The sequence below is a fragment of the Trematomus bernacchii genome, unplaced genomic scaffold (genome assembly GCF_902827165.1).
Source record: "Trematomus bernacchii unplaced genomic scaffold, fTreBer1.1, whole genome shotgun sequence".
Lineage (NCBI taxonomy): Eukaryota > Metazoa > Chordata > Actinopteri > Perciformes > Nototheniidae > Trematomus > Trematomus bernacchii.
Window position 1 is genome coordinate 5061334 of NW_022988098.1, and position 17750 is coordinate 5079083.

The 17750-nt window shown below is 40.8% G+C and overlaps 1 protein-coding gene across 6 annotated transcripts in view; it reads right to left on the reverse strand.

Annotated features, from left to right (window-relative positions):
• foxp1b (forkhead box P1b) overlaps positions 1-17750 on the reverse strand; it is a 194721-nt gene that overhangs the window by 106750 nt on the left and 70221 nt on the right. For all 6 annotated transcript variants that reach the window (XM_034121645.1, XM_034121642.1, XM_034121647.1 and 3 more), the window contains one exon: positions 17129-17198. The gene's annotated coding sequence lies outside the window, so the exon portion shown is untranslated. The remainder of the gene's footprint in view (positions 1-17128; positions 17199-17750) is intronic.

Here is a 17750-nt window from a genome sequence, read left to right on the forward strand (position 1 = left end):
AGTACAACTAAGGCCGATGGAGACTGAGTAAATAGAGAAGTCTAATGAGTTTAAATCTGGTTGTACATGAATGGAATAGTAATTCTGGGATGTGCAGCCTCTTTTAGGAGTGGTTCGCCACACATATTCTCAGCGGCTCTCCTTCATTTGACTTTGATAATCACGCTCACATGTGGCTCATGCCCATTAACACTGCAGCGAGAGGACGGACACCAGGGGCCTCTTGTTCTGACCACAGGCTCAATGCACAGGGAAAAAATAAAACTGGCATTGCGTCCCCTCAAGCTCATCTTACCAATTAAACCTGTCAAACATGCGAAGAAAAACACAACTTCAATCTCTCAGCATCCTATGGGATCTGCGATAGCGCTTATTGTTTTAACATTACTTAAAGTATGTCATATATTTTTAATCATTTTTACTAGAATTCATGGTAGGGCTGTTCCCTTGGGTGTGGGAATGCGGACTCGTGGAGGGGAAATGTGTCACATGCATTTCCCTGGGAAAACCAAGGTTAGCCTTAACGAACTCGTCTAATTAATACCTGCGCTAAGAGAGGACAATATTATTAGAGCTGCTGTCAACTCACTGGAGTGCACACTTCCTCTGTCGGCTGACAACATGTAGCTAGATCATTTTTGGGGGGAAAAGATTTGCAGTTCTGTTAAATCTCCAGGACAGACTTGTGGTTAAGTGTAAGTCATTGAGTGTGGTGGATAGCTGAGGAAACTTAACTCCCGCCATGAAGGGGACCTATCATGGCGGGAGTTAAGTAGTACATATGGAGACGCTGTAGTACATATGCCAGGCCTGTAAGTGGCGCTGTAGTCTGCCACAAAAGCAGATTCAGCCCTTGCAAAAACAGGGCTGGAAAAGAGCAAATAGAGCGAAATGAGGCATGGCTAAAATGCATGATCTGTTTGGTATTTTGAAAAAAAACTTCACAGACATGTTTTATATAGGTATGGCCCTACAATATATGTTTCAAATATAGCATGATAGGTCCACTTGAAATAATCTTTAGCATTGCTAATCTCAAATGATTAAGTCTAGTTGTTGATTTTCTGAACAGAATCTTAAACCTTTACATTTGAAAGGGCAATATCTATTTTACCTGAATAATATTTGCCCTACGAATGTCACTATAGGAAAAGGAAAACCCCAAAAAGCATAAAACTGCCCCTTTAAAGGAATTTTTCAACGACAAAAAAATCATTTGTTTATCAATTACTCACCCCGTGTTCTCGTGATTACTTGAAAAAATGTGCTTGCATCCACGTTGAGCGAGTAACCAAAAATGTTTACCAAAAATGTAATCATATCAAAACATCGGGCTGTATTGCTAAACTTGGATATCCCATTAAAGTGCATTTGACACATTACCTCAACACAAGGTTGTCTTCCCACACCCACGCAAACAGCCCTTTTAAAAATGAAATGTAAAATATTTGATTTCATCTACCCAGTTGTTTGCAAAGTGACACGTGACAGTAATGTTTTACTGGAGTCATGCAAGAAAAATGAAATGTTTTAGCCAAATTCAAGGTAACAAGGGGTCATTGATACACAAATCATCCTGCTGTAGGTGAAGTATTCCTTTAAATTGTGACACAATAGCCATTTTGCTATTAGTCACAGTCACTGCTATGGGACTGCCCCCCCCCCCCCTCTCCCACATTGACCCTTCCTGCTGCTTCTGAAGGAGCAATGCCTCCTCGAAGTAGTCCAGGGGTCGTTTCAGCCTAAGGAGCGTGTTATTATTTGAAAAGCCGCAGCCTTCCCAGAGCGACGACAGAAAGGGTTAAAAAGGAAAGGGATTTTGCACCTTCCATTAAGCAGTTAAAGTGAAGATAAAGGGAGAGGGGGCTAAACACCAAAAGACCTTACATGAATTTCTGCCTTTTAATGGAATCAGCTTTTAACAACTCTTTTTCCGTTAAATACAGCCCATGTCAGGAGGGATGCGTCCCACTCGTAAAGCAGCACAATGACAATGTACAGTGGCACTAATACAAGGACATAGTTCATCATGACATTTTCTGCAATTCCCAACTGATTAGGGTCATTATGTTGGAGGCCTGATTTATGTTGTCATTTCCTCTCACCGATCCTGCATCAATGAATCTTAATGAATTGGTAAATAAGGGTGAAGATTACACTGTGTGACACGGCAACATTTCTCACCCTCAACGGCCGAGATTTATGTAGCCAATTAGGGACTAACAGAGAAAATTGGCTGGCAGAAAAATAATATTCTTTATGGCGCAAAATGGAGGAGCATTCTCAGTGAAGGGCAATTGTATTGTCTGTGTTAACGTCCATAAAACACCCTCCGATCCCACCTTCAAAAAGAAAAAGCGGAGCATGCGAGGAGAGCGTGTGAGGGCAGGTTTTCACTGTTGTGAGCTAAAGTCCTTAGCATTCACCACGGGCTATCACACATGTTTGATCAGTATAAATACACCCCTGTGTGACAAACATGTTTACCTTCTCACTGCAAACATCAGACAATCAGACACCATGAGGTGCTGCTTCTCTAATGAAGACGCAGGGGCTTTTTATCCAGGCTAGCCGTGGCCCTCTGTCGGAAATATGCCTCTTTTATACACACATCAAAAAGCATTTGTACACGGGGAAAAAAGAGCAGCCAAATGATTTGCCCTAAACATACAATATTTTCAATTAGTGAGTGAGGAAACGTGGTAAAAAAAGACTCTTCATCTTTTGACTCAAAGCAGGGATATCAAAATACAATCACCTCTTTGAAGATATCTCTGATCAACACATAGAAGAGGACATATACAATATGATTAGGGGCTCTTTAACTATCCCCGGGTACATCGTTATCACATGGTTTTGTATTTCTCTCATGCAGATTAAGGGGAAGATGATTATAGCAAACTGTTTTTGTGTATCAATACAAAGTGTAAGAACCTTGCCTGGCGTATTAATACCAAGTTCTTAAAAGAGCACTCAGAGTTATAATGAGAGCCTTAATGCATTACATATTGTGACTGGATTTAGTGAGGAAGCGGCTCTCCACATCAAACAAGCTGGCCCCGCTATTAGTGCAGGGGCTGAGGGATGCTGTGTGAAAAGGGGTGGAAAATTAAAGCTGAAGCAACGCAGGGAAGGGCTTAATTTACTGGCATGTACAGTATGCAAATGAGATTACTCTCAGCTTAACTGCATCATTTATGTCCATAATAACAGCATCATCATTACAGGGCTCAAATTAAATTACACTGTAATTAGCATATCAAAGTGATTGGTTAAAGTTTAAAACAAATACGCAATTTTGTTAATGAACATCTGTAATCACCGTGTAGACTCTGAGTGAAAACATCCAAAACAAATATGTGTTTTGGAGAAAGGGGAGGAATATCCCTCCCAAACGGCATGTGTGTGCGTGTGTGTGTGTGTGTGTGTGTGTGTGTGTGTGTGTGTGTGTGTGTGTGTGTGTGTGTGTGTGTGTGTGTGTGTGTGTGTGTGTGTGTGTGTGTGTGTGTGTGTGTGTGTGTGTGTGTGTGTGTGTGTGTGTGTGTAGGATGGGGGTGTTTTTACCTGAAGAGCTCCACACTCTCAGGATATATTTCCCAAACTCAAGGAGATCAAAGATGCAATTTCCCACACTTGCCACTTCGGGAGCTCATCAATAAAATACTAATCACTTCACGCCTGATTCTGAGAATGGAGCCGCAGCCCAAGGCTTAGGGAAGACTTCCATATCACAGAAAAACACCTCCGACTGTCTTTGACTGTTGGTGAAGGAGCACATATATAATTTGCAGTCAGGTGTAACCAATAGCTGTCCTGCCTTTCCCCCTGCTGATAAACATGGAGAGTTTTAAAACTGAGAGCACTTCTTCAGACCTCTGACAGAAACCCCACGATTTGGTGTCCACATGAACAGTTTGATGTACCCCATATTTATTGGTGTAATTCAGGACGCTTGGGATCAATGTAGTTTTTCAAAATAAAAGCCAGAGTAAGAAACTGTATTCTTACAGAAAGCTACAGACCAGGGCTGTTGTTTTTTTAAACAACAGCCCCAGAAGATAACTTCATCCGTTAAGGCAACTCTGGATGAGTATAGTTTTTTTTCAAAATAAAAGCCCGATAATGTAACATTGTCCTTACTGGTGGCTCGGGGGGCAGATTTATTGTCAAAATAAAAGCCCCAAAAAGTAACTGTATCCCACAGGAAGCTATTGAAGAAGATTTTATTTCAAAACAGAATGCTCCTGAAGAGGATATGTTTCAAAATAAAAGCCCCAGAGATTATGGGCTCCTTACAGAAAGCTCTGGACGAGAAATGGCTTTCAAAATAAAAGCCCCAGAAAGTAACTCTATCCTTAAGGGGCCTACACACCAAACTGACACCAAAGAACACGTCCTGACGGAACACTACTGTTGTGTCGCCTCACGTCTCCTGCGTCTTGGCCAACAGTCGCACTGGAACACACCGCAAAGACTTCAGCCGACAACCAAGTAGCACGTATGAACTGCGCATGCGTGAGTGGCAATAACTCTCCTTACCAGCAGGCGGCGGTAGTGTGTATTCGTCATTCAAAAGAGGCAACAACCGGAAGACAGACTGCGTGATAACCGAGAGAAGAAGAACAGACTGCGTGATACACCGAGAGAAGAAGAACAGAATGCGTGATATAAACAAACAACAAATAGCGTGTGCGTTCCATTTTCACTCTCGTCCATCGAAAACATGTTTAGTGCGGTACTGGCGGTATCAGCCCTTGGACTGTTGCTTGTGGAAGCAGATAGCAAGAGGCGGAAGCGAACAATTAGGAGAAACCGAAAAAAGAATAGCCGTCTGTGTTTGCCTTCTTAATCGTTTGTTTGGGTCCCTCACTTCCATTTCGCTTCTCATGCACTTATTCGCTAAGTTGAACAGCCAATCAGAGTGATTTGTCAACATGTCGAATCGGCAGCGGAAGGTGTCGGCACGGCCAAAAAGACACGACGGTGCGGGACACACCAATCTGAGTAGGGCGACAGGACGCTCATCGACGGCCCGACATCTATCGACGGCCAAAATCGGGTTGGTGTGTCCGCGCCCTTTAAGGAAGCTCTGGATGAGAAATGGTTTTCAAAATAAAAGCCCCAGAAAGAAACAATACAGATATTGCTATCAATCCATAAATAGTGCTGGCAATATCAGCATTAGGATGTGCACAAAGTGCCAGTTACACAGTTCAAATTATTGATAGGGAATGTTCTAGTTCAGATTTCATCATTGAACACACAACATACAACACAGCCGAGCCCCATGAATACCTTTGCTTCCCACTTTCCATTATTATCACTACAGGTATTTCGTTATTAATTCAACTAGAAAGCAAAAGGCAGCGGTGGCGTACACCATCAGAAATGCACTCGTCAAATGTTAAAGAAGTGGCATGTTATTTTATTCATTAAGAAATCCATTAAAGGGCCTTATTCCTTGCAAGTATGTAAGAGATGTGCCTTTCAAGGTAGAGCTGGGGCAAATCCACTCCATCAGCTAATGATGGCACTCATTACACACAGAAGCGGCTAATGAAGGCGCGGTGGCCGGCCGATCCCCTCACCCAGCATAAAGCCATATGAAATGCTAATATCTCACTTCTAATTAAAGGATACTAAGTCCAAATGCACCTTCACGGCTAGTAGCTGGCAACATAAATTAGATTTTTCAACACTACAGTACACCCGGAGATGTGCCTGAGCAACATTCCATTAATTCATATTTAATACCCCCACTAGTCCTGCGTTTGCCTCGCTATCTCCTTCCCTCTCCTCTCAGCGTTATGCACATCATTATGCTTTCTAAGAGTCTTCTTTCTGCTTTTTGTTGGTGCGCACATTCTTTTAAAGTGCTTCCAGAAATAAACACATATACACACGGCACCCTTTATGTGTGTGTTACAGGGGAAAGGTCAGCACAAAAACAAAGAAAACAGGATAATATGCCAGTGTGGCCCCCTGCTCCACCTGTATATATTTACAGTGTTTACACATGTTTGGCTGTAAATGTGTTTACTAGAAAACCTGCTGCCCTTCTCAGAAACTGACCTTGACAGCAGTAAACAACCCTTTCACAGAGTTCATTACCGTCAAAGCGGGTATAGTCTTTCCCCTCAGATAAAGCAGCAAAGGTCAGTGCCATTAGCTTATCAACAGAATATAGCTGCACTGGAGTGGACATGATAGTTAGGTCTGGACACACACTAAAGAAATAATGGACAAGATTTTCCTTTCAACAACTCAACGTATGACATAACTGAATATTATCATAGTAATCATCGGCAAGTTAAAAATGTCAACTTACTACTAATTATTGGCCAGCGTACGCACAGCTCCCTGTTTGTGTGCTTCACAAATATCAAAGTCACTGTTGACTCAGAATATATATTTACACACTGGCCTTTCGCCAAGAGCAAATCTTTTCCAGGATTTTGAAAAAGTGTCTCGTTGTAGTGGGAATGTCTATGCATTTTTTAAATAGAGGCATGTTGGATATGTACTTTGAATATTTCCATTTCATGCTAAATACAAATACAGATACACCATTGCATTATGGAGGCACATATTGTAATTGTTTTTCTCTACTACATTTATTTAAAGGGTGCCTATTATGTTTTTGTTGGGGTTCATCTCTTCTTGTAGTGTGTTATATGGGTTTTTGTGAATGTAAATGGTCTGCAAAGGCCCCCCCCCCCCTGCCTGAAACGCCTCCATTGGCCTCCTTTATTACTTCTTAGTGACATCACAATGTAACACTTGCTCTACAACACCTTCTGCATGATATGCTAAGGGTAGGGACATCTCTAAGTGGTTGACCAATCACAACAGAACATAGCTGCACATTCGCAAACTTCTAAAAAGGGACATTTTGGATAAGCACATTATAAAATGTTGAAATACTTAATATTTCCACTCCACTGGATGCAGCTATTGTAATTTGTATTCTTCTACATGTTACATTTGACATATAAAAACAAATGTGTTCATTTGGTACAATGCAGTACTGTACTACTAATCTGCTTAGTATTCATGTATATGATCCATGTTGACAAAGTTAAATAAGGGCATTTTAGATATGCAACTTTGTAAAAGAAATAAAAAACACCAGCAGAACACAACAGGCTCTATTGAACATGACTGCACCGCTTCAAAAACACAAAGTAATGCTTTCTTTGACTTGCAGTTCTTGTTTTAAATGGAAGAGTTGTACACTTAGTGCATGGTTTGCCAGAGGGTAGCAGTAAAATGCATGAATTTAAAGGTCAGTGTTAAGAACATATCACATGACGTCTGTTTGATCCCGGCCCAAGTATTTTCCCAAGGATTCTCTGGCTCCGTACTGTGTAAATCACGCAGCCTGACCTTCTACATTCCTCATGCTCCGTCCTCCCATTCATCCACCGGCACAGATAATACTGGGCAAATATCATAAACGTGAGGATTTTAGGATTGAGGTGAGGCTGCCATCATCCTCCAGCAACTGGGGAAAAGAAAGCCCATGCATCTGAAAGAACCTTATTTCCTGACCTCCTGCCAGAATAACCTGTGCTGAGGCTGCCTGACCCTAAAGCCTAATAGCCTTTATACGGACAGTCCATGGAGAATACTCACAGCTGATTGGACATTTGAGGAACAGCCACTTTTGGACATTTCTTATGTGCAATATATACTTAATTAGAAATGTGATATTATTATTAGTAGCAGTTACTTCACTACATAAGACTTTAACATCACTGTTGAGTAAAAACTGTGCAATACAGACTTTTCTACAATGTTATTTCTCCTTCACTGCTTTTATATCTTACTTTGATTAGGCTGCTTTTTAACCTTGGATTGTGCTTTGATTTTAATTTCTTTAATGTGTGCTTCCCTCTTTTTTTATATGGTACGTCTACATTTCATATGTGTCTATTACCTGCACACACCCCTTTGCTAATAAAGGATTTCTGGTGCTAAATTCTATATGGATATAGATATCGACACAATGTGCTGATATGATACGATGCAGTGTTGTCCTAGTAATCTGGCAGTGTTTTAACAAGTAACAAAAACAGGCTCTGCGTTGACAAACTACACGACTAAATTGCTCCTAAATGTTTCTGTTAGTGATAAAAACAGCTTTGTTTTTAATGCTATATTACTGTAAAAATATCCATTGTGCAAACCGAGTACTTTGCGTACATTGTGTTAAAAATACTACAACTGTCATTTTCAATATCAGAACTTTTACTTGTTATTGAGCATTTCACTGTTATACCTTTGTATTCCTTTACCTTCTCTCCTTCCCTATTGTTTATACCACTACTTTATTCAACCTACACTAAGAAACAACACATGTGTGCAACTACAAATGCAGGATAACTTCAGAATGCTCCATTTCCTCCAATCTCCAGAGTTTTTATTGACTTTTTTGAGATTTCATCAAAGTATCATAATGAGTATTAGCATGGGCATCAAACGTGGCCTCGGCTTTAGGGCCAGGGCGTGACCTGTGGCTGAACTGGCCTCTGCTCGGCCACCCAACACACATCGCCCCCCCAACACCACCACCACCACACCCCCTGATAAATAAGTGAACACAGCAAACAGAGGCCCATCAGTCAACCTGCACACAGCTAACACCAGGACAGGGACAGAGATCGATGGGGAGATACACACAAAGAAAGACAGAAGGAAGAGAGAGGACAAAGAAGGAGGAGGGGGGGGGGGGGCACATTGTGAGGGCATCTAACAGTGAAGAGTAGATACATATCACACTGGAGTCTGAGCCAAGCAGCGTGGAAGGCCAAGCACTGTAAAGGCAGTGAAAGCGGGGCTTATTTTGCCGAGCTGTGACATTTGTTTCTTATTGTCTAAGTGGCAGCTGAATCCCCTCCCCGGGCCCCTCGCTCGGCTCCGGGCCGCTCTGACAGGGAGGTAACCATATTAGGACGCGTATGGTAAAGTAAACAATAACATAGTTGCAATGAGATGGAAATTTTTCAGCTAATGGTGTTTGTCATTCCTGTTTTCAGTGCACTGAGCGGCCCTGTGTTTTTTCTAGCCGGGCCGGAGAGACTTTGTTTATGAAAACAACGCAGCAGCCAAGGCTAAAACCGGAGCAAAAGAGAAAAACTGTAAATAAATAGCAGTTCAAAAAATGTCTCCACCTTTTTCATTTGATTACATAAATAAACCCACATTTGGGTAGACATAGCCTCTCGCAGGCTCAGGCCGTGTCAGCACTGAGGCGGCTGGATATGAAAATACAGATTTTCCTCTCTAGTTTGTGCAAAATGTACAGTACTGTTTAAAAACTGGTAGAATCATTGTTTTTTTGTTAGTTGAATCACTATTTTATACTCTATACTTTGATTTGTGGCTTTACTGAAACACTAAAAAAAATCTAATTTACAGTTAGGAACACTTTTATTACCTTATTTAGATCAGTTTCAGGAGAAGTAATCAGATAATTCACTAAAATGGGAGCTATTCTGCTCATTTTCAGGCTCATATTGTATGTTGTGCCTCTACTGTGACTTGTCTCCATGCTTTAATGTTCAAAAAACATTTATTTTTCTCATACTGCCTGTGCTGCAGCACCTCTTTTCACCCTCTGTCACCAATCAGAGCCCAGTCTGCTCTGATTGGTTAGCTGGCTGGCTCTGTTGTGACTGGTCGATAACTTAGACATGTCACGCCTCTTAGCCTATATCATGTACAATATGTAAGTGTGCTAGCCAATGGAAGCACAAGTGTGACATAGGGATGTCGTCCAAATGGAGGCGTTTCAGGCAGGGGGGGGGGGGGGGGGGGGGGCGCGAGTGTGTGAGAGAGAAACTCCCTCTGGAGGAAAATTTGGGATTTTTGGACTTAAGAGACCCTTAACATGCACTAAAACGTATAAGCACTGCAGGATAGGGTAAACCACAAATCACAATAGGGCCCCTTTACATGTAAGTTTTTAAAGATTGTACAATTCCCTAATAGTTTAGAAAGGTTAAAGGAAACCCTGGTGCGGTGGGTTGCAGAGGATTTGGGAAATGTTACACCCAGTAGCCAACCCTTTCCTAGAAATGAATATGGTCCCGCCTCCAACTCTGTATCCATTTCTCTTTATAATTCCATGACATGTTCTCAAGAAAAAGTGTCACTTGGCCGCCTAATTCTGATGCAGTATTCAAAAGATGTTGCCATTATCCAGACATGCAAATGAAGAATGGGTGGGAACCTTCTAGTGAACACTATATAATAGGAATTGGAGCAGTGCGCAGATTAATGGTTGAATGAAATAACTGAGATAGTGTTTGATATGCCTGGTTTAGTAAGGCCTCATTTCTCACTCATTTCTACAGCATGTGGAGCGACTTGCAGCCCTCACATTTCTGTTTGTTTCACTAGTCACTTCCTCCCTCCGTTCCTTTTTCTTTGGCTCTGCTTTCTGCCGTTATTTTCCAGGATAAGAAAAGGCACAAAAATATTGTGCTTTGTTCAAGTGTGGAAAACAAAGACCCAGATACGTTCCAGCCCTAAATAATATCCTATTGCTGACTCACTGGTCAACTATTCTAGAAAAGAAAAAAAAGTGTGGCGTCAGGTTCAAAGATCACAATGTGCCAATGTTCCCTGCTTTTCTATACGGTCTACACTATAGCTGGAAGTCGACTGCTGTCCTCTCCATATGTTGACTTTCTTTCTTTGTTTTTTTTCCCTCTCCTAGCCTCATTCCTTATCTCACACCAAAAAAACGCAAGCTGTTTATTTGCGTAGGGCTGAAGCCGTTCCATTAAGTAGCCCCACCAGGTGCTTCATCCCTAAAAGGGATTTGTTTTCTTAAATAAACGGAGAAGGCAAAAAAGGACTGCCAAAGAGATATTTACCATGACGTAAAGTGATTGCAACAAAGTCAAAACTATTCCAATAAGAATGACTGCTGCGCCTTGTGGGAACTTTTTTTGAATTCCCTTAAATAGTCACAGATCTTCTCTAGTGGGAGTAGAAACCAAAAACAAGTGCATTTAATGGGGCATTATATAATTTAATGTTGTTTCTGGGAGAAGGGACCTGCTGCACCACCACACCCCTTCACCCGCATCAATCACCGGACCTGGGGGGACAGAGCCTTCTCCGTCGCTGCCCCCTCCCTCTGGAACTCACTCCCACAACCCATCAGAGACTGCACTGACCTCACCACCTTCAAAAAACTTACAAAAACTCACCTCTTCAATCTGGCTTTCAATGTGTGATTGTTTTTGTATTGCTTGATTTTAATTATATGTTTATATATATATATATTTATTTGTTGTTCTTTTATTTTCACTATATCTGTAAAGCGTCTTTGAGCACCTGTAAAAACGCTAACAAAATAAATCTATTATTATCATTATGATGTATATAAGGCAGGGGTGTCAAACTCAAGGCCCGGGGGCCAAATCCGGGCCGCGACTTCATTTTCTGTGGCCCCACAAGAGCTTGCAAAGAATATAATATGTTTATTGCACGGTTACATGATACTTTACAGAAACACGTTGCCCATAAACTACATGTCCCACAATGCATCTCAAATTTGACTTTTTCTCAGAATTTGACTTTTTTTGTCAAAATATGTCTTTTTTCTTAGAATTAGCCTTTTTCTCAAAAATTACTTTTTTTTCAAAATGTCACTTCTTTTTTTTTGTTTCTCCAGAATTTGGCATTTCTTTTTAAACCATTTTGTGACATACTTGCAATTATTTGCCCTAGACTTCTGCTTTCAGACGTAATTACTTATGGAGTTATTACCCTATCCGATAATAATCCAATGCAGAGGCAATAATGTAATATACTACATTATTTTATATATATTCAATATATATTTATATATGTATTTTTATATAGTCTTAAAGTTACAACCGGCCCTTTGAGTGCAGCCATAATGCTGATGTGGCCCGTGATGAAATTGAGTTTGACACCCCTGATATAAGGTATATGAAGAGGACGCCAGGACCCATCAAAACGGTGGTTTTAAATCAGGGTTGAGTGACCAAATATTGATTTCTGAACTCTTCCTAAATAAATAAAAAGACATGTGTAGTTTATCAATGAAAATGAACTTATTTTATTTGCATTATTCAAGGTCTCAAACTACATTTTTGGACAATTTCTGCAAACAAACTCCCCAACATTTTTATTTTAAATGACAAAAAGTTGTCAGTAATTTATGGAATAACAAAAATGTTTTTATTTTTTACAAACGGAAATTGGGTTTGTACAGATTCCCTTTTTTTAAATTCTAAAATAAAAAATGTAAATATTACAATACTTAAATCAAAATGATTATCTTGTCATACATTTTTTTTTCGTTTTTTTTTCTTCATATCCCTCCAGTCATAGTACAGTATATTGTTTTTCAGTGAAGGCAGTCTGGGCTACCAGAGAACAAGCCCTGTATAGTCATTTTGCTCAGAAGACAAATTGTATTTCATCTTTCCTGCAGCAGACACCGGGCCAAAGCTAAAAAACAGAGTTCTGACATTTGTTTTTCCTTCCTAACATTTTTGATTTTCTTTTCATCTTGCCGAAAGACAACTCATCTGCGGATGGAATTTGCTTACTCCTGCCTCCTCAGTCAATCTCTCACAAAGGCCGTGTCACGTTGGCTGTCTGCACCTGGTAGCAGCCAGACGTTATCAAAGCTCTCCCAGCAGACCGGAGTTTATACGTCCGGCGATACGTTTTCAGACCAAAATAAGACACACGTCTGTTTGGCGCTGATAGAAAAATAGATTGAAAGTTGCGTTATCCCCTTACAGAAAAAGTATCTCCGAGATAACACATCTAGGATAACATTATCGGCCTCACAGCAGAAGATAATTCACATGAAAGTTGTAGAGGAAATGCGAGAGAATGTTGCTTTGTTGTGTGACATATTGTATCCAGCATCAGGCATGCATTTAAACCTGTTTAAGCAGACAATAGGGAGGCGGGCGATGTGCCAGCGTGTGTTCAGATAGCAGCTGATGTGAGGGAGCATCAGATAGGAGAGCCAGGTGAAGGTGTTTAGAAGGCTTTGACACTTCCTGTGATCTCAATCAACAGGAAGCTCGCCGGCCGCTTTATGGGCTCAGCCTCCGTCGTGACGTCTTAGTAGGGGACGATCATTTTTCATTTTCACGCTGCCGTGCATCTATTCTGCCTGTCACCGTCTTTAACTACAGCCGAGAGTAGATTACGGTACTCACAGTGCGTGAAAAACACAGCAACAAAAAGCCGCCAGTGACAGGAGCGTTTAACTGTCTTGCCGGAAATCTCCCCCATGTGGCACTTTCGCCACGGCAAGTTGTTTATTATGTTCCGAGCTAGGCGTAAGCGATTAAAGGGAGCTCTTAAGAATCAAAGTGTTATAAATGCATGGAAACACAGCCAGCTGTAAATGCCACAGAATTAGAAGCTTACCAAGCCTAATACTAATACATGGCCATTTTCAGCTTGATGCTGATATAAAGAAATTACTTTTTTAAAGTAAGCAATAAACGCAGTCAAGGGAGCGATTACCGAGGCCTTATTTTCATCCCGGCATAAATCTGCACACGACCTTTCAGCGGGTCCAACTCGTGAATCCACTTGTTTATTCTTAACACTTCCATAAAAAAAAGTGGATTAAATAAAGCAATATAAACCAAAGCATTTACAGCAAAGGACGAATTACAAGAGTGTTTTTCTCTTCCTTACATGGAGTCATGAAATTCAAATGAAGATGATAACATTTTGAAGCCTTCAGAAAATAGACTCATGTTTTGGGATATCTGAGGATTGTTCTAAGCAGAGGCGCTTTTCTGGGAAGGCGGTTGTCATCAGGTCTGAGTAAACTGGCCAAAGAAAGCAGGACAACAACACAAACACACACACATTAGAGGAAGCCCTACACACACATACAGTATTTTCGATATGACGTTTATTTTCCCCGTTGTGGGAATAATGAAGTATTTCTGATTCTGATCACCATCAGCAGCGAACCCTTTTAAACTGTGCAAGTCAGCAATAATGATCTTGTTAAGACTAATAAACCACTGTCTATATGTTCTATACATGTTATGTAGCACAATAACTTTATTTTGCACATTCTTACTTTAACCTCTCATGTTTATAGAAATATATATTTTTGTATTGTATGTTTTGAACATTTTATTTTAAGTTATTACAGGGCATATGCAGGAATCCTGAAGTCAAATGTAATACCTTTTAAGACCTTTTTTAAGACCCTTTCCATACATTTTAAGAACTCATCGCCACTTGGAGTTTTAACCGGTTACATTGGCGACACACTTTACCTCACATTGACTATATACAGTATTGATTGTCCTTCCTCCTTATCTTCCAACCATTTGGACGCAGACTTGCATTTCCCCATAACGATGTTGTTTAACAACCGGCGTAAACGGACCTTCGCGCGCTATCAAGCAGTGAGCGTGCGATGTCCTGTTCAGATGACGTCAAATCCAACGGGATGCCATCAATAAACTACACAGAATCACACTACACACCTACGCAATGATTACATTCAGGCCAGACTTTAGAATACAACCTCTTTGGACAATTTATATACTTATTGAAAACAAGCTACAAAATGTAATACCTTGGGAAATGCCGTTCAATATTTTTTAATAGCCTTAATTTTCGCTAAATTGATTTATCAACTTTTAATACTTTTTACGACCCCGCGGACACCCTGTATTATGTTTGAATAAATATATTTATTTAACTAAATTAAATATTTGTATTACATTTCTATATACATTTTTTTTTAAAGGAGCAATTGGCACAACACCCATATTTTCCTCAGGATAAAGTACTCTGATGATGAGAGGGACTCTGAATCAGAACATTTGTCACACTGCTCTTACATGTCAATTCAAGATGCATCTCCTAAAGAGCATGATCTGTTCAAATAGACACAAATGAACAGTATGCTTCCACTCATAAACACATACACTGCATTAGAGGCTATTGCGCCGTAAAAGAGCTTTAAACACCAAGACATGGTAATCCCATAAGCTGCTGCAGGGATTTCTGCATTAGCGATGCAATCAAACTCACATTGGAAAGTCGTGTCAATCAGTAGGCTGATTCTGCCACATTAACGTTAATTACACGACCGTTCAGGAGGATTTCAGGGCTGATCTTACATCTGGAGCCGAGGACTGCGGGACTATGTGGAGAATGCGCTCCAGATAAACAGCAGCAACAGGAATCCTGCACTTCAATGTGCTCCAAGTCTGTTCTCCAAATGTGGGGGTAATTGTCTGAATCAAACAAAAGAGGGAGGCTGTTTCACATATTGCGGGGATGAGGGCCTCCTCTGACTATGAAGGGGAAAATAGTCCTATTTGTTAACTGTAACGATGACAGTTGCTGTCATGTCTCTAAAGAAACTGCAGATGTTGGGATTTAAGATTTAAGAGGCACTCTATCAGAGATATAAAGTGGCAGGTCAGTTCCATCAACGCATCGATGTAGGATTTAGTTTAAAGAATCCCTTTTAACATTTTTGGGGGTTTTATCTTGTCTGTAGTATGTTATAGGTTTTTGTATATGTAAATGGTCTGCAAAGGCTAAACTCCAAAGTTCCCTCCCACACACTCCCCCCCCCCCCCCATGTCTGAAACATCGTCCCATAATGACATCACTATGTAACACTTGCACTTCTTTTGCTATCGCTCCAACACATTGTAAGTAATAGGCTAAGGGGCGGGACATCTCTAAGTGGTAGACCAATCACAACAGAGCCGGCCAGCTAACCAATCAGAGCAGACTGGGCTCTGGTTTCAGACAGAGGGTGAAAAGAGGTGCTGCAGCACAGACAGTATGAGAAAAATAAAGACATGTCCCAGTAGAGACACAAAATATGAACCAGAAAATAAGCATAATACGTCCTCTTTAAATTGAGATTTGTAAGATTGACTTATTTTGAAATAAATGTTTATGATTTATTTTATTATAATATATATATATATATATATTATTTTTTTAGCTGTAACATTTCTGCATGTTTTTGTTCCAATTAATTCAGTTTAAACTGTGCATTCAAACACAAACAGCTATTGGCCTTATTTAATGATAATAATTATATGGAAATCATTGTTTGCAAACACAAGAAGAAAAGCAGTGCCCTTCCTCATGTAATGTTTGTTTGGATATCCCTCCCTGGGCAGGGCATGTTGTTGTGTATTTTATTAGTCATATAATTAACTCAAAGGTTCATCTCACTTATGTTGTTGCTTAAAACAACAGTGTTACTCTTTTAAAGCCTCTAACTAAACATACAGTCATTTTTGCACATTACAGGTCCCACCTATCTACCTACAAGTCACAACGCGCTGATCGAGTGGAAGTGAAGAGACACGACAAAGAGTGGCAACAAATACAACGGAAACAAGTGGGGATGAAGCTGTAGGACACACACACACACACACACACACACACACACACACACACACACACACACACACACACACACACACACACACACACACACACACACACACACACACACACACACACACACACACACACACACACACACACACACACACACACACACACACACACACACACACACACACACACACACACACACACACACACAATATTGCTCCATCCAAGCGTTCACATCCTAGGGGGCCAGAAACATTCTCAGGTAGGGAGGACGAATATGAGATATCCAGCAGAATGGCTGACATGCCAACAATAGCAACTGAGTGTGTGTGTGTGTGTGTTAACCCCCGCCGCCGCCCCCCCGACACACAATTTTGTTTTTGTGGCAATACCACATAACATTTTCCATGCAAAAAACACTCCGAGTTGAGCAACCGTTCTTCCTTATGTCCTCATTTCTTCAACAACATATACAACTATTTCTCAAACAACCAACTTTAATGTTGACCCTTAGGGAGAACCGTCTCTTTAAAACTAACCATGAGTAGCTCTTTCAAACCACAGAGTGCACCTGTCGATCTAACCCTCCCTTTTGCCCCCACACTGCAAAATACAGTACACAAACAAGACAACCCGGCTGCATTCAGTTAATGATTAAAGCCCATTCAATGCAGCATTCACACAGAGTCCAGTGAAAGATAGTTGTGTTTACCTTCTGCGAGGACTTGCTTATTTAAAGCAATCTTCAGTTCCAGCGGCGGTGGTAGGACAGCCTCCTCGCCCTGCGGACACAAGACGGAGAATTATTGGTAAACATGATTTAATTAAAGTGCCTGCAAGAGGATTTGTCGCAACACGGAGTACATGGGTGTAAGCTAAATGCTGCTACAGGTCACCCACCAGTTGCTGTTGATTAGAAATTGATCAAAAACTGTTTTCATCTGCAAAATCTTGAGAAAACAATAAATTCCTCTGCTGTATTTCAGCTCCGAGCCTCAGGTTTACCGTCCCGTAGCTGACTATTGTCACACACATCCTTGCATGTCCATCTGTTAACTACAACTACACCCACTGATGATAACAAGGGAACAATAGGGCTGTCTGATAGTGGTTTATTTGCAAGACAAAAACTTTTCATAAAGCAACAGTAGAAGCTCTTCTTGCTCTCCCTTTCTGGCGCACCTGTACCTGCCTCAACTCCCCCTGCCCGCCCCCCCCCCCCCCCCTCATCTGCATGCACACAGCTTTCCTAACTGAGCACTCACCCAAGGAAAGACGAAAAGAGAAGGAAACAAAATCTTATTTTTATGGTAAACTCTATTTTATGGTGACTG